Here is a 21,704-nt window from a genome sequence, read left to right on the forward strand (position 1 = left end):
ATATAATTACAACCACCTGCTTGATAGGAATCCAGCGATGTCTGTGTCATAGAACTGTCTAGTGTTTTGTGTTCTGACTTGTAAAACAGAATGAATAAATAAGTAGTGTAAACATTATCAGTAATTACCAGGAAACACTACAACATTTTTTTAAAGTCACACCAAGATTGTTAAAACTGGCCTTAGGTTATTGAGGGACCTGATTAGGATTTACTCTCGTAGCAAGGCCGTTTTATCATGTGGAGGTTTCATTCAGGTCTCTATTTTAACACACTGTCTTTGGCAGGAGAAAGACCAGACTCAGAGGAACCAGAGCCAGGGACGTCCAAACCAGCAAGAAGACACCAGTGCTCCCACTGTGGAAAGGGTTTTAACCGGTTATGGGACCTGAAACAACACGAGATAATACACACAGGGGAGAAGCCTTACCACTGCTCCCAGTGTGGAAAGAGTTTTAACCAGAAAGGACACCTGATCCAACATGAGAGAATACACACAGGGAAGAAGCCTTACGACTGCTCCCAGTGTGGAAAGGGTTTTAACCAGAAAAGCTACCTGAAAAAACACGAGAGAATACACACAGAGGAGAGGCCTTACCACTGCTCCCAGTGTGGAAAGAGTTTTACCTACTTGTGTAATCTGAAAACACATGAGAGAATACACACAGGAGAAAAGCTGTACTGCTGCTCCCAGTGTGGAAGGAGTTTTACCCATTTACGTAACCTGAAAACACATGAGAGAATACACACAGGGGAGAAGCCTTACCATTGCTCCCAGTGTGGAAAGAATTTTGCCCACTTAAATAACCTGAAAACACATGAGCAAGTACACACAGGTGATAAGCCTTACTGCTGCTCCCAGTGTGGAAAGAGTTTTAACCAGAAAAGCTACCTGAAAAAACACGAGAGAGTACACACAGGAGAAAAGCCTTACCACTGCTCCCAGTGTGGGAAGGGTTGTAACCAGTTAGGTGACCTGAAACGACATGAGAGAATACACACAGGAGAAAAGCTGTACCACTGCTCCCAGTGTGGAAAGGCTTGTAACCACTTAGGTGACCTGAAACGACATGAGAGAATACACACAGGAGAAAATCTGTACTATTGCTCCCAGTGTGGAAAGGGTTGTAACCACTTAGGTGACCTGAAACGACATGAGAGAATACACACAGGAGAAAAGCTGTACCACTGCTCCCAGTGTGGAAAGAGTTTTACCCACTTACGTAACCTGAAAACACATGAGATAATACATACAGGGGAGAAGCCTTACCACTGCTCCCAGTGTGGAAAGCGTTTTATCCACTTATGTAACCTGAAAACACATGAGCAATTACACACAGGGGAGAAGCCTTACCGCTGCTCCCAGTGTGGAAAGAGTTTTAATCAGAAAAGCTACCTTAAAAAACATGAGAGATCACACACAAGAGAGAAACCTTACCACTGCTCTCAGTGTGGAAAGGGTTGTAACCAGTTAGGGGACCTGAAACGACACGAGAGAATACACACAGGAGAGAAACCTTACCACTGCTCCCGGTGTGGAAAGGGTTTTAACCAGTTAGGGGACCTGAAACGGCATGAGAGAATACACACAGGAGAGAAGCCTTACTGCTGCTCCCAGTGTGGAAGGGGTTTTAACCAGTTAGGGGACCTGAAACGGCATGAGAGAATACACACAGCAGAAAAGCTGTACCACTGCTCCCAGTGTGGAAAGAGTTTTACCCAGTTATTGAACTTGAAAACACATGAGAGAATACACACACAGGGGAGAAGCCTTACCACTCCTCCCAGTGTGGAAATTGTTTTGATCAGTTAGGTAACATGAGAACACATGAGATAAAAAACACAGGAGATCAGGATGTAGGCTACTGAACAGTAGGAAAGAGGACAGATTTAGGCTGCTGAACAGTAGGATCAAATCAAATCAAATTTATTTATATAGCCCTTCGTACATCAGCTGATATCTCAAAGTGCTGTACAGAAACCCAGCCTAAAACCCCAAACAGCAAGCAATGCAGGTGGAGAAGCACGGTGGCTAGGAAAAACTCCCTAGAAAGGCCAATACCTAGGAAGAAACCTAGAGAGGAACCAGGCTATGTGGGGTGGCCAGTCCTCTTCTGGCTGTGCCGGGTGGAGATTATAACAGAACATGGTCAAGATGTTCAATGTTCATAAATGACCAGCATGGTCGAATAATAATAAGGCAGAACAGTTGAAACTAGAGCAGCAGCACAGTCAGGTGGAAGTTGAAACTGGAGCAGCAGCATGGCCAGGTAGACTGGGGACAGCAAGGAGTCATCATGTCAGGTAGTCCTGGGGCATGGTCCTAGGGCTCAGGTCAGTTGAAACTGGAACAGCAGCATGGCCAGGTGGACTGGGGACAGCAAGGAGTCATCATGTCAGGTAGTCCTGGGGCATGGTCCTAGGGCTCAGGTCCTCCGAGAGAGAGAAAGAAAGAGAGAAGGAGAGAATTAGAGAACGCACACTTAGATTCACACAGGACACCGAATAGGACAGGAGAAGTACTCCAGATATAACAAACTGACCCCAGCCCCCCGACACATAAACTACTGCAGCATAAATACTGGAGGCTGAGACAGGAGGGACAAATATATGCCTCTGAACAGTGGGACATCGGAGAGGTGCAAGCCTGATACGTGGTGGAGAGGCTGCAGAGACTCGGGAAATTTGTGTTAGGTATTGACTTTCCAGTGTTTTCTCTACTGCATGTATTTTTATGTAAATAAACTTCTCAGACTGATTTTGGGGATAATTAAGCACTGGCCCATAGGGATGTGTATCACAGTATCATAGGATATCATAGGGATGTGTATCACAGTATCATAGGATATCATAGGGATGTGTATCACAGTATCATAGGATATCATAGGGATGTGTATCATAGTATCATAGGATATCATAGGGATGTGTAACATAGTATTATAGGATATCACAGGGATGTGTATCACAGTATCATAGGATATCATAGGGATGTGTATCACAGTATCATAGGATATCATAGGGATGTGTATCATAGGATATCATAGGGATGTGTAACATAGTATTATAGGATATCACAGGGATGTGTATCACAGTATCATAGGATATCATAGGGATGTGTATCACAGTATCATAGGATATCACATGGATGTGTATCACAGTATCATAGGATATCATAGGGATGTGTATCACAGTATCATAGGATATCACATGGATGTGTATCACAGTATCATAGGATATCACAGGGATGTGTATCACAGTATCATAGGATATCACAGGGATGTGTATCACAGTATCATAGGATATCACAGGGATGTGTATCACAGTATCATAGGATATCATAGGGATGTGTATCATAGGATATCATAGGGATGTGTATCACAGTATCATAGGATATCATAGGGATGTGTATCATAGGATATCATAGGGATGTGTATCATAGGATATCATAGGGATGTGTATCACAGTATCATAGGATATCATAGGGATGTGTATCATAGTAGTGTCCTGAATGGTCCTATAATGTAAACTTCCCAACAGGAAATAAATTCTAAACAAAATAATTTTCACTTTTAAGTTTCAATAATATTTTCATCAAACTAACAAGCAAATACGTTATGAATCTATTGTTACTAATCAACTTGCAAGGTTCCACAGATCAAATACGTTATGAATCTATTGTTACTAATCAACTTGCAAGGTTCCACATATCAAATACGTTATGATTCTATTGTTACTAATCAACTTGCAAGGTTCCACAGATCAAATACGTTATGATTCTATTGTTACTAATCAACTTGCAAGGTTCCACAGATCAAATACGTTATGAATCTATTGTTACTAATCAACTTGCAAGGTTCCACAGATCAAATACGTTATGAATCTATTGTTACTAATCAACTTGCAAGGTTCCACAGATCAAATACGTTATGAATCTATTGTTACTAATCAACTTGCAAGGTTCCACAGATCAAAAGAGCAGATTGATGGCTGGGGCCCATCCCATGACAAGAGTCTGGGAAGATCCAATAGCCATATTTGACACATTTGTTAGAGGTAGTGTAAGATGGTAGTGTCTGTAATTTTACCATTTGTTAGAAGTAGTGTAAGATGGTAGTGTCTGTTATTTTACCAAATCAAATTGTATTGGTCACATATACGTGGTTAGCAGATGTTTTTTTTGGGGGGGGGGTGCAGCGATATGCTTGTTCTTCTAGCTTGGACAGTGCAGTGATATCTAACAGATTACACAACATATAACCAATACACACACATCTAAGTAGGAATGAATTAAGAATATACGTAAATATGGACGAGCCATGTCAGAGCGGAACGGACTAAGATACAGTAGAATAGTATAGAAAACAGTATGTACATATGAGATGAGTAATACATAGACTAAGATACAGTAGAATAGTATAGAATACAGTATATACATATGAGATGAGTAATACATAGAATAAGATACAATATAATAGTTTAGAATACAGTATGTACATATGAGATGAGTAATACATAGACTAAGATACAGTAGAATAGTATAGAAAACAGTATGTACATATGAGATGAGTAATGCATAGACTAAGATACAGTAGAATAGTATAGAATACGGTATGTACATATGAGATGAGTAATGCATAGACTAAGATACAGTAGATAGTATAGAATACAGTATGTACATATGAGATGAGTAATGCAAGATATGTAAACATTATTAAAGTGACTAGTGTTCCATTCCTTAAAGTGGCCAGTGATTTCTGGTCTATGCCAATAGGCAGCAGCCTCTAATGTGCTAGTGATGGCTGTTTAACAGTCTGATGGGCTTGAGATAGACGCTGTTTAACAGTCTGATGGCCTTGAGATATAAGCTGTTTTTCAGTCTCTCGGTCCCAGCTTTGATGCACCTGTACTGACCTCGCCTTCTGGATGATAGCGGGGTGAACAGACAGTGGCTCAGGTGGTTGATGTTATTTTTGGCCTTCCTATGGCATCAGGTGCTGTAGGAGGTCGAGAGGTTTGCCCCTGATAATGCTTTGGGCAGATTGCACCACCCTCTGGAGAGCTTTGTAGTTGTGGGCAGTGATACAGCCCGACAGGATGCTCTCAATTGTGCATCTGTAAAGGTTTGTGAGGGTTTTAGGTGTCAAGCCAAATATCTTTAGCCTTCCCGGCTGTATGTAATGAAACAAAACAATTCCTGAGCTAATAACGTAAAACAAATAGTACATAAACAAACAAAATACCGCAGAGTTAAGAACTAGTCACGCTGCTGCCATCTCCGTCGACGCCATCATTTTACAACTATAGCTAACACATTAATTAGCAAGTTACCTTGTCAATCAGGTTGCTATGGGGGGAGGGTCATGTCCAGCAGTTCTACTCACAGCAGGGTATTCAAGTAGATGATTTTTTTTCATTTGAAAAGGTGTCTTGAGTGAACTGTGCTAGACAGGCTGAAAGAACTTGACCGTTCCATAGCAACGGGCCTTGACAAGATTCCTGCCAGATTTTCTAAAGGATGCTGCGGTATTATCATGTGTAACTCACATTGTGAATCTGTCTATTTGAACTAGGGCTAATTCCCAGTGAACTAAAACCTGCAAGGGTCATTCCTTTATATAAAAAAAGAGAATACGTTAGATCATGGAAACTATCGGCCTAACTCTCAATCCCGTGTGCTTTATCGAAGGTCACGGAAAATATTATGTTCAAGCAGATTGACAGTTCTATTTTCTTTCTTACTTCCTTCCTTATGTGCTCAGTCAGATATAGTAGGCGGGTATCAGTGGAATGGGATTTCCCATGGCTTCAGGAAATCCCATTCCACTGATACCCGCCTACTATATCTGACTGCCATTACCTATTATATGAGCTCCAATCTGGCTTCAGGAAATCCCATTCCACTGATACCCGCCTACTATATCTGACTGACATTACCTATTATATGAGCTCCAATCTGGCTTCAGGAAATCCCATTCCACTGATACCCGCCTACTATATCTGACTGAGCACATAAGGAAGGAAGTAGACGGAGGAACATTTTGTGGTACGGTTTAGATCTTCAAAAGGCGTTCGATACAGTGGATCATGAGATTCTGTTCATCAAACTAAGATCAATGGGCTTTAACTTCTTAGGGCTTGGGGGCAGCATTGGGAAGTTTGGATGAAAAGCGTGCCCAGAGTAAACTGCCTGTTACTCAGGGCCAGAAGCTAGGATATGCATATGCATGGTAGTATTGGATAGAAAACACTCTTATGTTTCCAAAACTGTTAAAATAATGTCTGTGAGCATAACAGAACTCATATGACAGGTGAAGACCTGAGAAGAATCCCACCAGGAAGTGGGAATTTTGAAGTTTGTAGTTTAAGTGAATGTCTATACAGTATCCTGTGTCTGTGGGGTCAGATTGCACTTCCTAAGGCTTCCACTAGATGTCAACAGTCTTTAGAAGTTATTAAGGAAGGAAGTAGACAGAGGAACATTTTGTGGTACGGTTATGTTAGAGTGGATCATGAGATTCTGTTCATCAAACTAAGAGCCATGGGCTTTAACTTCTTAGTGCTTGGCGGCAGCATTGGGAAGTTTGGATTGGCTTTAACAACTTAGCAGTGAAATGGCCTCAGCTCTTACCCGCAAGGAAGAAAACAGATGGTGGAATGTGGATGGGACCCTGTCTAAACCCAAAATCTGGAACTGCGGGGTTCCCCAAGGGAGTATGCTGGGTCCACTTTTATTTATATTGTATATAAATGATATGAAATCTGCCTGTACATGTGACCTTTTCCTATATGCAGATGATTCTGCACTGTTGGTTTCCCAAAGACAAAAATGTGGTTGAGAAAGACAAAGATGTGGTTGAGAAAGACAAAGATGTGGTTGAGAAAGCCCTCAGTGCTGAACTTCTGAATGTCAGTAAATGGCAATAATTACAATAAGCTGTCACTTCACCTTGGAAAAACAGAGTCCATCTTGTTCGGTTCCAAAGTGAAACTGAGGAAATCCCCAGTTTTGAAGGTGGTAGTAGGTGACATAGTAGTCGCAGCAAAAGACTATGTTAAGTATCTTGGATGTGTGCCAGATAACCATCTGACAGGGGAGAGCATGGCACACAATGTTATTACCAAAGTGAACCATAAAATTAGGTTCCTGGCTAGAACCTCCAAATATCTGGATAAGAATGCATTGTGGACATTGGCAGGGGCTCTTGTTCAGTGCCACTTTGACTATGCATGTTCTTCCTGAGACAGTAGAGCCCCCCCCAAGATAATACAAAATAAATTGCAGACAACTTCCAGCACTTACGCATCTTGACTATTCCCACTTTGAAAGCCTTAGATGGCTTAAAGTGGAGGAGCGAGTCACTCAGATAAAATTGTCTTGTACATCAGATTGTCCACAGTTCGGTTCCCAGATACTCTTGTAACTACTTTGACTTAGTAATCAATCAAATGTAATCAAATGTATTTTTAAAGCCCTTCTTACATCAGCTGATGTCACAAAGTGCTGTACAGAAACTCAGCCTACAAAACCCCAAACAGCAAGCAATGCAGGTGTAGAAGTTATGGCCTATCCATAGCTATTCAACTAGAAGGAGTCAAACTGACGCTGTTCCTTTTAGATTTAAAGTGGTAAAAGGGGAAAGACATGTTTTTTATACTCAGCTGACATTCTGAATAATCTCCCAAAGAATTTGGTACTTATAACTGCCATGGGTAGTTTCAAGTTCTCACTGAAAAAAATGTCTAAATTGTAGCATGTCTCAAAAGTGAGTGGCTATATATATATATATTTTTTTTTTTAACCTTTATTTAACCAGGCAAGTCAGTTAAGAACAAAATCTTATTTTCAATGACGGCCTAGGAACATTGGGTTAACTGCCTGTTCAGGGGCAGAACGACAGATTTGTACCTTGTCAGCTCAGGGATTTGAACTTGCAACCTTTCGGTTACTAGTCCAAAGCTCTAACCACTAGGCATCCCACCTAAAGTAGGTGGAGGGGAGAGGGAAATGCCCGGTATGGCATATGGTCTGCCTTTTTGGTGCCTGTTGTTTATTATATTGTGACTGTCTTGTGTATATATATATATATCTGTTAAGCATGATTGTGTTATCCTTCATGATTTTCTTAAATTGTATGTAGAGGCGTCACCAGCTGGAGCAACCTTATGTATGTGTTTTACAAATTGTCTATTAAATTCAATCAATATACATGTTCATATTAAGCTTCTACTTCTGTGTACAGGAAAGTATTATTTGTAAGATGGAATAGAAAATATATCAACTTATTGTTAAATTATTATGACGTTCTTTCCAACTCAAAAAGTGTAGTACCTATTGTTTCCAAACTGCGTTACCCACTCCAGCCAGCAGATGGCGATGAGCGTCTTTCAGGTGATGCTTCTAGTGTGACGTATAATGGACTGAACGGGACGCTTCTTCAGGAACAACAAGGCGCCAACTCTTTCAACCACATCGGTAGCTTGCTAGCCAACATAAAACTGAAAGATTGATTCTTTAGACCATGTTTATGTACATTAGCTATTCTAAGTGTTTTAAACACAATTCTGTTGACGTATCTACTGGTGAACTTTAACCTAATTTGATTGTTCAATTTGCAAACTTGTTAAATATTGATACTGAGGTTAGCACTAGGCTAGTCGCTAATGCTACCTAACTAGCTAACATCCCTGACCATGAGCTCACTAAACTACTCCTCCCCTGCTAAAGAAGAGGAGGTCTACTGGACGGAGAAAGAAGCTCTGGGGCTGAGCATTGTCGTAAAAGAAGAAGAAGAGGATATTACAGTGAAAGGAGAGAAAGAAGCTTTCAGAATTAAAAAGGAAGAGGAGGATGGTATTACAGTGAAAGATGAGAAAGAACCTATTGTGAAAGAGGAAGGGGGGATAGAGGCTGTCACAGTGGTAGAGGAGGAGGAAGAAGCTTTCAGAATGGAAGAGGAGGCTGTGAAAGTGAAAGAAGAAGAGGATGTTGCTGTGAAAAAATATAAAGAACCTTTAGGAGTGAAAGAGGAGTAGGTAGAAGATTTCAGAATGAAAGAGAAGGAAGTTAAAGTGAAAGAAGAGGATGTTGCTGTGAAAAAATATAAAGAACCTTTAGGAGTGGGAGAGGGGATAGAGGCTGCCAGAGTGGAAGAGGAGGTAGAAGCTTTCAGAATGAAAGAGGAGGATGTTAAAGGGGAAAGAGAGGAAGAGGATGCTATCTCAATAAAGGTGAAGGAGGAATTCGTTTTGGTTGTGAAAGAGGAGGAGACAGAAGATCCGATTAACACCAGTGAGTCCTGTCTTAAAAACAGATGTGGTTTTAAAGGTGCATTCTACTGAAGTTCTACACTTTAATATGCTGTTCAGCACTGAATAAATTGTTAAAGGTGCAATCCGTCATTGGTACGTATATTTTTTATACTTTTATATTAGATTAATGGAATTCTCCATGTGGTCTATATTAAAGTGCACTTCATCTAATATAACAGGCTTTTAAAAGTCAATATTATATTATCATTTATACTTAGAATATCAAAGATAAAAGGGCAAAATTCACCCAATTCATCGAACGATCCTTTTACATTTGCATCACAATCAATATTTTGTAAAATCACGATGAAAGGGGCAGTTTTTAGGCCCTTTTTTAGACATTTTCATGCCACTTGTAAGACTCTGTGATTGCAATAGATGGTCATAAGTTTATCCCTTTGATGTTCTCGTTCACACAGGAGAGAGACATGACTATTGTGGATCCTCTGGGGAGCCTCGACAACATGCTGATGAGGCAGAGAAGAGTCTCTCCAGATCAGAACACCAGATGGTACAGCTTGGTCTGGTCTAGCATACAGCTTGCTCTATCGGGGTCTGGGTTTCTGTAAAGTGCTTTTTGGCAATAGTGACATCAGCATCCCTAATGATATGTGTATGTGTCCCCTCTTTATGGTTACCAGGACAACGCTAGCCCTTCCTTCCTCCCGGAGTCCCCGTGTCGACCCTCTCCCGGTAGCACCTTACTGCTGGGTGTGAAGAGGTTGTCTGTGCTGCTGGTGGACTGCAGGAAAACAACAGGGCTGAGTGGAACTGTGAGAGGTGGAGAAGAGAAGAAAGGATCAGATTTAACTCATCAAAGTAAGTGCTGTAGTTCAGTTTGAACAAATAAAAATAGATCTGCCCTCTATCTGTTACCAGGACAACCAGTCTTGAAGGAGTTCCCACATATGCTAAGTACATGTGAACTTCTAAATAAATAAATAATGAATTTTTTTCACCTTTATTTAATCAAGTTCTCATTTACAACTGCGACCACACAGTTACACATGGGATAAACAAAGGTACAGTCAGTAACACAATAGAAAAGTTCATGTGTACAGCATGTTCAAATGTAGTAAGATTAGGAAGGTAAGGAAATAAATAGGCTTAAGCGAGTAGCTGCAGGGGGTGCAGAGCTGTTTCTCGGGTAGGGGTAGTAGCTGCAGGGGGTGCAGAGCTGTTTCTCGGGTAGGGGTAGTAGCTGCAGGGGGTGCAGAGCTGTTTCTCGGGTAGGGGTAGTAGCTGCAGGGGGTGCAGAGCTGTTTCTCGGGTAGGGGTAGCCAGGTGGAAAGCATGGCCAGCTGTAGAAAAATGCTTATTGTAATGATCTATTATCATAGATTTATCAGTGCTGACAGTGTTTCCTAGCCTCAGTGCAGCTGGGAGGAGGTGCTCTTATTCTCCATGGACTTTACAAATCAAATGAACTTTTATTGGTCACATACACATGGTTTTGCAGATGTTATTGGTCACATGGTTAGCAGATGTTATTGGTCACATGGTTAGCAGATGTTATGGTCACATACACATGGTTAGCAGATGTTATTGGTCACATGGTTAGCAGATGTTATGGTCACATACACATGGTTAACAGATGTTATTGGTCACATACACATGGTTAGCAGATGGTATTGGTCACATTTCATGGTTAGCAGATGTTATTGGTCACATGGTTAGCAGATGTTATGGTCACATACACATGGTTAGCAGATGTTATTGGTCACATGGTTAGCAGATGTAATGGTCACATACACATGGTTAACAGATGTTATTGGTCACATACACATGGTTAGCAGATGTTATTGGTCACATACACATGGTTATCAGATGTTATTGATCACATACACATGGTAATCAGATGTTATTGGTCACATACACATGGTTAGCAGATGTTATTGGTCACATACACATGGTTAGCATATGTTATTGGTCACATTGTTAGCAGATGTTACTGGTCACATGGTTAGCAGATGTTATTGGTCACATGGTTAGCAGATGTTATGGTCACATACACATGGTTAGCAGATGTTATTGGTCACATGGTTAGCAGATGTTATGGTCACATACACATGGTTAACAGATGTTATTGGTCACATACACATGGTTAGCAGATGTTATTGGTCACATACACATGGTTATCAGATGTTATTGGTCACATACACATGGTTATCAGATGTTATTGGTCACATACACATGGTTAGCAGATGTTATTGGTCACATACACATGGTAATCAGATGTTATTGGTCACATGCACATGGTTAGCAGATGTTATTAGTCACATACACACGGTTAGCAGATGTTATTGGTCACATGCACATGGTTAGCAGATGTTATTGGTCACATGCACATGGTTAGCAGATGTTATTGGTCACATGCACATGGTTAGCATATGTTATTGGTCACATACACATGGTTAGCAGATGTTATTGGTCACAATTTCACAACAACTACCTCATACACACAAGTGTAAAGGAATTAATAAAAATATATATGGATGAGCGATGGCCGAACGGCATAGGCAAGATGCAGTAGGTGGTATAGAGTACAGTATATACATATGAGATGGGTAATGTAGGGTATGAGAACATTATATATAAAGTGGCATAGTTAAAGTGGCTAGTGATACATGTATTACATAAGGATGCAGTCGATGATATAGAGTACAGTATATACGTATGCATATGAGATGAATAATGTAGGGTAAGTAACATTATATAAGGTAGCATTGTTTAAAGTGGCTAGTGATATATTTACATCATTTCCCATCAATTCCCATTATTAAAGTGGCTGGAGTTGAGTCAGTGTCATTGACAGTGTGTTGGCAGCAGCCACTCAATGTTAGTGGTGGCTGTTTAACAGTCTGATGGCCTTGAGATAGAAGCTGTTTTTCAGTCTCTCGGTCCCAGCTGATGATGCACCTTTACTGACCTTGCCTTCTGGATGATAGCGGGGTGAACAGGCAGTGGCTCGGGTGGTTGTTATCCTTGATGATCTTTTTGGCCTTCCTGTGACATCGGGTGGTGTAGGTGTCCTGGAGAGCTGGTAGTTTACCCCCGGTGATGCATTGTACAGACCTCACTACCCTCTGGAGAGCCTTACGGTTGTGGGTGGAGTAGTTTCTGCGGTGGTGCAGCCCGACAGGATGCTCTCGATTGTGCATCTGTAAAAGTTTGTGAGTGTTTTTGGTGACAAGCCGAATTTCTTCTGCCTCCTGGTCCACGCTGTCTGTGTGCGTGGACCATTTCAGTTTGTCTGTGATGTGTACGTAGAGGAACTTAAAACTTTCCACCTTCTCAGCTACTGTCCTGTTGATGTGGATAGGGTGGTGCTCCCTCTGCTGTTTCCTGAAGTCCACAATCATCTCCTTTGTTTTGTTGACATTGAGTGAGGTTGTTTTCCTGACACCACACTCCGAGTGCTCTCACCTCCTCTCTGTAGGCCGTCTCGTCGTTTTTGGTAATCAAGCCTACCACTGTAGTGTCGTCTGCAAACTTGATGATTGAGTTGGAGGCATGCATGGCCACGCAGTCGTGGGTGAACAGGGAGTACAGGAGAGGGCTGAGAACGCACCATTGTGGGGCCCCAGTGTTGAGGATCAGTGGGGTGGAGATGTTGTTACCTACCCTCACCACCTGGGGGCGGCCTATCAGGAAGTCCAGGACCCCGTTGCACAGGGCAGGGTCGAGACCCAGGGTATCGAGCTTAATGACGAGTTTGGAGGGTACTATGGTGTTAAATGCTGAGTTGTAGTCGATGAACAGCATTCTTACATAGGTATTCCTCTTGTCCAGATGGGTTAGGGCAGTGTGGTTGCGTCGTCTGTGCACCTATTGCGGCGGTAAGCAAATTGGAGTGGGTCTAGGGTGTCAGGTAGGGTGGAGGTGATATGATCCTTGACTAGTCTCTCAAAGCACTTCATGATGACGGAGGTGAGTGCTACGGGGCGGTAGTCATTTAGCTCAGTTACCTTAGCTTTCTTGGGAACAGGAACAATGGTGGCCCTCTTGAAGCATGTGGGAACAGCAGAATGGGATAAGGATTGATTGCCTTGCAGAGGGAATAGCTACACTGTTTGTATTCGGTCATGTTTCAGGTCGCCCTTAAAAGCAGTGGTTCAGTTTTGCACGAATGGTGCCATCAATCCACAGTTTCTGGTTATAATAGTTGCTGTGGGTACAACATCACCGATGCAGTAAACTCGCTCACTGAATCAGCGTATTCATCAATGTTATTGTCCGACAATAATAAACTGGAACATATCCCAGTGATTGAAGTAATCTTGAAGCGTGGAATCAGATTGGTCGGACCTGAGCATGGGTGTTTCCTGTTTTAGTTTCTGTCTATAGGCTGGGAGCAACAAAATGGAGTCGTGGTCAGATTTTCTGAAAGGAGGATGGGGGAGGGCTTTGTATGCGTCGTGGAAGTTAGAGTAACAATGGTCCAGAATTTTTTTCCCCCTGGGAAGCGCATTTTGGAATTAGTGCTACATGATGCACATTTCTGTTTGAAAAAGCTAGCCTTTCCTAACTGACTGTGTATATTGGTTCCTGACTTCCCTGAAAAGTTGCATATCGCTGGCTATTCAATGCTAATGCAGAACGACACAGGATGCTTTTGTTCTGTTCAAGGGCAGTCAAGTCTAGGGTGAACCAAGGGCTATATCTGTTCTTAGTTCTACATTTTTTGAATGGGGCATGCTTATTTAATTACTTTTAAAGAGCAACCAGTCATCCTCTACTGACGGGATGAGGTCAATATCCTACCAGGATATCTGGGCCAGGTCGATTAGAAAGGCCTGCTTGCTACCTAACAGTACGAACTCTGAAGATAGATCGGGAGCAATCAATTCACATATGGTGTCCAGGGCACAGCTGGGGGCTGATGGGGTCTATAACAAGCAGCAACGGTGAGAGATTTGTTTCTGGAAAGGTTGATTTTTAAAAGTAGAAGCTCTAATTGTTTGGGCACAGATCTGGATAGTGTGACAGAACTCTGCAGGCTATCTCTGCAGTAGATTGCAACTCCGCCCCCTTTGGCAGTTCTATCTGGTCAGAAAATGTTGTAGTTGGGGATGGAAATGTCATGATTTTTGGTGGCCTTCCTAAACCAGGATTCAGACACGTCTAGGACATCAGGCTTGGCGGAGTGTGCTAAAGCAGTGAATAAAACAAACTTAGGGAGGAGGCTTCTGATGTTAACATGCATGAAACCAAGGCTTTTACAGTTACAGAAGTCAACAAATGAGAGCGCCTGGGGAATGGGAGTGGTGCTGGGGGCTGCAGGGCCTGGGGAATGGGAGTGGTGCTGGGGGCTGCAGGGCCTGGGGAATGGGAGTGGTGCTGGGGGCTGCAGGGCCTAGGGAATGGGAGTGGTGCTGGGGGCTGCAGGGCCTGGGGAATGGGAGTGGTGCTGGGGGCTGCAGGGCCTGGGGAATGGGAGTGGTGCTGGGGGCTGCAGGGGTTAACCTCTACATCACCAGAGGAGGAGTAGGATTAGAGTACGGCTAAAGGCTATAAGAACTGGTTGTCTAGTGCGTTCAGAACAGAGTAAAGGGAGCAGATTTCTTTGCCATTGAAGAATAGATTCAAGGAATAATATACAGACAAGGGTATGGTAGGATGTGAGTACAGTGGAGGTAAACCTAGGCATTGAGTGACGATGAGAGATGCTTAGTCTCTAGGTGAGGTCACTGCATGTGTGGGGGGTGGGACAAAAGAGATATCTAAGGCATGTTGGGCAGGGCTGGGGGCTCTACAGTGAAATAAGACAATAATAACTAACCTAAACAGCAATAGACAAGGCATATTGACATTAGGGAGAGGCATGTGTAGCTGACTGATCATAGGGTCCAATGAGCAGCAATAGGTGAGTCAGGGTGCCGATTCAGTAGTTGCTACTACGCTAGGCAGGCGGGCTGGAGACACGGCGATTCAGACCGCTAGTGGGCCGGGGTTAGCAGATGGGCCTTTTGCGATGTCGCAACAGAAGAGCCTGTTGAAACCACCTCAGACGATTATGTCGGCAGACCAGTCGTGATAGACCGGCGGGGCTCTGTGTCGGCAGTAATGGGTCCAGGCCAATTGGCAAAAGAGGTATTGTAGCCCAAGAATAGGCTGGTGGACCGCTTCAAGCTGGGAGATGGGCCTAGTTCGGGGCTAGCTCAGGGCTAACTGGTGCTTGCTTCAGCACAGAGACGTTAGCCAGGAGTAGCCACTCAGATTGCAGCTAGCTAGCTAAGATGATCCGCTGTAAAGGTTCAGAGCTTGCGGTAGGAATCAGGAGATGTGGTAGAGAAAAGGCAGTCCGATATGCTCTGGGTTGATATCGCACTGTGCAGACTGGCAGGTATTGACCCGAGCTGAAGCTGGCTGGTGTCCGACTTAACGGTGAAGACCGCTAGCAGTGGCTAACTGACTAGTGACTAGTTAGCTGGCTAGCTCCTGATGGGGGTTCTGGTTCTAAAGTATAAAAATAGCAGATCCGTACCACATTGGGTGAGGTGGGTTGCAGGAAGGTTAATTCAGTCTGTAGATGGAAAGTGAGATTAAAATATATGAAAAGAAAAATATATATTAAATGATATTTACATGGGACAAAACGCACGTCCGACTGCTACGTCATCTTGGAATGTGTCGACCCCATCGACAACGGGGAGATGTTACTGATGTGCTTTGTGTCTGTCTCCAATGTAAAAAATAAACTTCCACACAAAATTACTTCTTTACATATTTTAGGTTTAAGGAAGTGTATAGGCTGCATTCTGTATCATACAGTGATGAAGGTTATATATTTATAACCACCTGCTCGATAGGAATCCAGCGACGTCTGTCTTGAGTGATCTAGAACATTCTAGTTTTCTGTGTTCCGACTTCTAAAACAGAAAGAATGATAAGTAATGTAAACATATCAGTAATTACCAGGAAGCTCTACAACATTTGTTTTAGAATCACACAAAGATTGTTTTAAATAATTAAATGTTTGAAAACTGGTTGAGGGATCTGATTTGTATTAAACCTCACAGCAAGGCTGTTTTATCATGTGGAGATTTCATTCTGGTCTCTCTTTAAATAAACACTGTCTTTGGCAGGAGGTAAACCAAACTTGGAGGAACCAAAGACGTCCAAACCAGCAAGACGACACCTCTGCTCCCAGATTGGAAATAGTTTTACCAAGTTCGGAAGCCTGAAAAGACATGAGAGGACACACACTGGGGAGAAGCCTTACTCCAAAATAGCAAAACGTCACCTCTGCTCCCATTGTGGGATGAGTTTTAGCCAGTTAGTTAGCTTGAAAAGACATGAGAGGGTGTACACAGGAGAAAAGCCACACCATTGCTCCCAGTGTGGAAAGAGTTTTAAGCGGATAGACACCCTCAATGCTCATGAGCGAATACACACAGGGGAGAAGCCGTACCGCTGCTCCCAGTGTGGAAAGAGTTTTAGCCAGTCAGGAAGCCTGAAAGCTCATGTGCGAATACACACAGGGGAGAAGCCTTACCACTGCTCCCAGTGTGCAAAGCGTTTTATCCAATTTGGAGGCTTGGCAGAACACATGAGACTGCACACAGGGGAGAAGCCTTACCAATGCTCCCAGTGTGCAAAGCGGTTTACCCATTTAGGAAGCCTGAAAGAACACATGAGACTGCACACAGGGGAGAAGACTTACAAATGCGAGGACTGTGGGAAGACATGTTACACATCACAGTCACTTAAACATCATGTGCGAATCCACACAGGACAGAATAATTACTTCTCCTAGTGTGTATATTGATATTTTACATCAAATTGACTTAAAATTCATCAGAGAACATACACAGTGCTCCAATTGTCTTATTTCGTTGACTGAGAATGTGTTTACTTGTTGTTACCATATGAAATTAAATGGTACAAAGTGTACTCAAACAAACATATACATTAATTGAATATTGAGTATGTGATAAAGGAATTTATATGTTTATGGTAATGACTAAAATATTCCACCCTGAAAGGAAATGTATTAGAATTACAAGACTATAATTCTCTAATGTGCATAGGACAAGACTTTACTATTTAGCCATTTAAGTGAGACATTCAACGAAAAGAGGAACTGTCAACAGACAACTTGTGAAACTGATAACAGGAAGGAAGTCTCCCCATCCAGGGAGGGGAGAAACTGTTAGGCTTGTAGACGATTATGTAACATGTTACGGAGAATATGATAAGCAATGTAATGTGTTGGAGTAGACTTGTAAATAGCATTGACAGCGTTAGAGAAGAGGGGCATTCATAAGGGGTATGGTAGATGGTATGACCAAATGTGAGATATGAAAGGCTATGTGCTTGTATGATTTTCAGAACGTTCTCTGAATAAAGAACTAACCTATTGCAGACTGGGGGCTTTGTCTAATTATTCATTAATCTTTTAACCTTTTCTTACAAACCTCTGGGAATTGGTCAAAGCTATAGTGATGGTTGGGATAAAGATTCTCATGACATTATGTCATTTTGAATATAGAATAGATCAGATTCCATGTGTTTAAATTATAATTTCTTAATAAACTCTGTGGGTGTTTATCTGGGTGTGTCATTCCTCCAGCACTACAGATAATCAAGTGATATTTGGATGTGATGCATTAGTTCCATTGTTTACATTTGCATTGTTGGCCCACTGATGATTTAATGACATGAAAATGTTCACAGACTCTGTAATGGAACATTTTAAGTAGAGGTCGACCGATTAATCGGAATGGCCGATTAATTAGGGCCGATTTCAAGTTTTCATAACAATCGGAAATCGGCATTTTTGGGCGCCAATATTTTTATTATTAATTTATTTATTTACACCTTTATTTAACTAGGCAAGTCAGATACAAAAGCATTCTTATTTTCAATGACGGCCTAGGAACGTTCTGCCTCGTTCAGGGGCAGCTCGGGGGATCCAATCTTGCATCCTTACAGTTAACTAGTCCAACACTCTGTAACTACCTGATGACATTGCACTCCACGAGGAGACTGCCTGTTACGCAAATGCAGTAAGCCAAGGTAAGTTGCTTGTTAGCATTAAACTTATCTTATAAAAAACAATCAATCAACGACTGTCGTTGCTCCAATGTGTACTTAACCATAAACATCAATTCCTTTCTTAAAATCAATATGCAAGTATATATTTTTAAAACTGCATATTTAGCAAAAAGAAATCCAGGTTAGCAGGCAATATTAACCAGGTTAAATTGTGTCACTTCTCTTGCGTTCAGTGCACACAGATTCAGGGTATATGCAACAGTTTGGGCCGCCTGGCTCTTTGCGAAATAATTTGCCAGTATTTTACGTAATTATGACATAACATTGAAGGTTGTGCAATGTAACAGGCACATTTAGACTCATGGATGCCACCCGTCAGATAAAACACGGAACGGAATAAACATTTTGTTTTCGAGGTGATAGTTTCCGAATTTGACCTAAGGCTTATATTATAGTTAAGTCTATGATTTGATATTTGATAGAGCGTCTGACTGAGGGGTGGTAGGCAGCAGCAGACTCGTAATAGTCAAAGGTATGTGGTTTAGAGAGAAATAGTCGACGCGTTATAATTCCTGTAATAACTTGCGGCTGAACTTTATTTATTTATTTCACCTTTATTTAACTTGAAAGGGGTTCCTTCGTTATTTTACCGTTCATGTCTTCCATAGAGAATGTCTTGATCTACGTCAGATAAGGTCTGTGTTTCGTGCTTAAACCGCCTCTGCGTTTTGATACCCGTGTAAATCTCACTAGGATAAGGTAACGTTTGTCAACATATTTTCATAAATCCACTCTACAAACAAATATTATATTGATCAGAGTTACCTTGTCCTATGGATATCTACACAGTTATAAAATTGGCAAGGTGGTGTAATCCTACAGGAAACACAGACCTTATTTGAAGTGAATCTAAAAATATCCTATGGAATAAATGAATGAAGGAACTGCTTTTCAGATGTTGCTAGAAGGTGTCCTGGGAATTATGACTCGCACTTTGGTAGTCAATTCTTACCATGTCCATTATTAAAATAGGATTTCCTGCATATAGAAATGACAGTTTTTGTTTTCAACATTCATCACAGGTAACTTAAACTATTTTTATTCAAACAGTTGAGAGTGTTTGTCTCCTAAGCAGACTCTTCAGTATCATTGTCACTTCAGAGGTGTGTGTGTGTGTGTGTGTGTGTGTGTGTGTGTGTGTGTGTGTGTGTGTGTGTGTGTGTGTGTGTGTGTGTGTGTGTGTGTGTGTGTGTGTGTGTGTGTGTGTGTTTTACAGATGGCAGAGAAAAGCAGAGCACCAGTGTGGGACTATTACATGGAATTGGCACCAGGGAAAGCAAGGTGTCCTATTTGTGATAACGATGTAAGCATGGGGTCAGCAACGGCTAAATCAAAAAATACCACCAACCTGTGGAATCACCTTAAGAACCCATCAAAAGCCCATAATATGTATTATATTAAGTTCAAATAAAAGTGTTCATTGTTCATTCAGTATTGTTGCAATTGTCCATCCTGACTGACGGCAGCCCATTCTTGCATAATCGATGCTTGGAGTTTGTCAGAATTTGTGGGGTTTTGTTTGTCCACTCGCCTCTTGAGGATTGACCACAGGTTTTCAATGGGATTAAGGTCTGGGGAGTTTCCTGACGATGGACCCATAATATCAATGTTTTGTTCCCCGAGCCACTTAGTTATCACTTTTGCCTTATTGCAAGGTGCTCCATCATGCTGGAAAAGGCATTGTTTGTCACCGAACTGTTCCTGGATGGTTGGGAGAAGTTGCTCTTGGAGGATGTGTTGGTACCATTCTTTATTCATGGCTGTGTTCTTAGGCAACATTGTAAGTGAGCCCACTCCCTTGGCTGAGAAGCAACCCCACACATGAATGGTCTCAGGATGTTTTACTGTTGGCATTACACAGGACTGATGGTTGCGCTCACCTTGTCTTCTCTGGACAAGCTTTTTTCCAGATGCCCCAAACAATCGTAAAGAGGATTCATCAGAGAAAATGACTTTATCCCAGTCCTCAGCAGCCCAATCCCTGTACGTTTTGCAGAATATCAGTCTGTCCCTGATGTTTTTCCTGGAGAGAAGTGGCTTCTTTGCTGCCCTTCTTGACACCAGGCCATCCTCCAAAAGTCTTTGCCTCACTGTACGTGCAGATGCACTCACACCTGCCTGCTGCCATTCCTGAGCAAGCTCTGTATTGTTGGTGCCCCGATCCCGCAGCTGAATCAACTTTAGGAGACGGTCCTGGCGCTTGCTAGACTTTCTTGCGCACGCTGAAGCCTTCACAATAATTGAACCGCTCTCCTTGAAGTTCTTGATGATCCGATAAATGGTTGATATAGGTGCAATCTTACTGGCAGCAATATCCTTGCCTGTGAAGCCCTTTTTGTGCAAAGTAATGATGATGGCACATGTTTCCTTGCAGGTAACCATGTTTGACAGAGGAAGAACAATGATTCCAAGCACCACCCTCCTTTTGAAGCTTCCAGTCTGTTATTCGAACTCAATCAGCATGACAGAGTGATCTCCAGCCCTTGTCCTCGTCAACACTCACACCTGTGTTAACGAGAGAATCACTGACATGATGTCAGCTGGTCCTTTTGTGGCAGGGATAAAATGCAGTGAAAATGTTTTGGGGGATTCAGTTCATTTGCATGGCAAAGAGGGACTTTGCAATTATTTGCAATTCATCTGATCACTCTTCATAACGTTCTGGAGTATATGCAAATAGCCATCATACAAACTGAGGCAGCAGACTTTAATATTTGTGTCATTCTCCAAACATTTGGCCACAACTGTACAGTGCTGGTAGGCTACCTACATGATGAGATTATTATGGATAAGAGAGATATTATTTTATTTGTCAAATGACAACCAAGCATCGATCATCATGTCACCACAATAAGACCATCAAAATGTATTGGAAAGGAGCATCAAGCTCATCACCTCCACTTTCACCACCCTGTGAAGTTCATAACTTATTTTCATCTGTAGCCTAATAAACTGCATGGGTTCCCAAGTCGTAGTGGGAGGACCACACAATATATCATCACGTGACTCCAAGTTAACTAAGATGTGATGGTTATTATATAAATATTTGCGCATAAAGGAGTTTCCACCTCCATTTCTCGCTTATAAATGTTTACTGACACAAAAAGTCCCCACCATGTCAAACAAAATAACAAATTGTCTGTCTTCATTTATAAAATTGTAAAAGCATATCCTGTTTCCATCACCCCGGTTATTACTTTTGAAATGGTTGGATCAATATCCACCTTCATGATGTGGATGAAGCCTGATTTGGAATGTCTGAGTAGTTCTATATGATGTCATAATACACCCCTCTGATAGTGATACATTTGCTCCATTGTTTCCATGTCAGTTGGT

General features: G+C 42.0%; 1 pseudogene; it reads left to right on the plus strand.

The window, feature by feature from the left end:
- The first annotated feature begins 205 nt into the window (after nucleotides 1-205).
- Nucleotides 206-17,677, plus strand: LOC109877135 (zinc finger protein 271-like; annotated as a pseudogene).
- Nucleotides 17,678-21,704: the final 4,027 nt, after the last annotated feature.

The sequence above is a fragment of the Oncorhynchus kisutch genome, unplaced genomic scaffold, assembly GCF_002021735.2.
Source record: "Oncorhynchus kisutch isolate 150728-3 unplaced genomic scaffold, Okis_V2 scaffold3584, whole genome shotgun sequence".
NCBI lineage: Eukaryota > Metazoa > Chordata > Actinopteri > Salmoniformes > Salmonidae > Oncorhynchus > Oncorhynchus kisutch.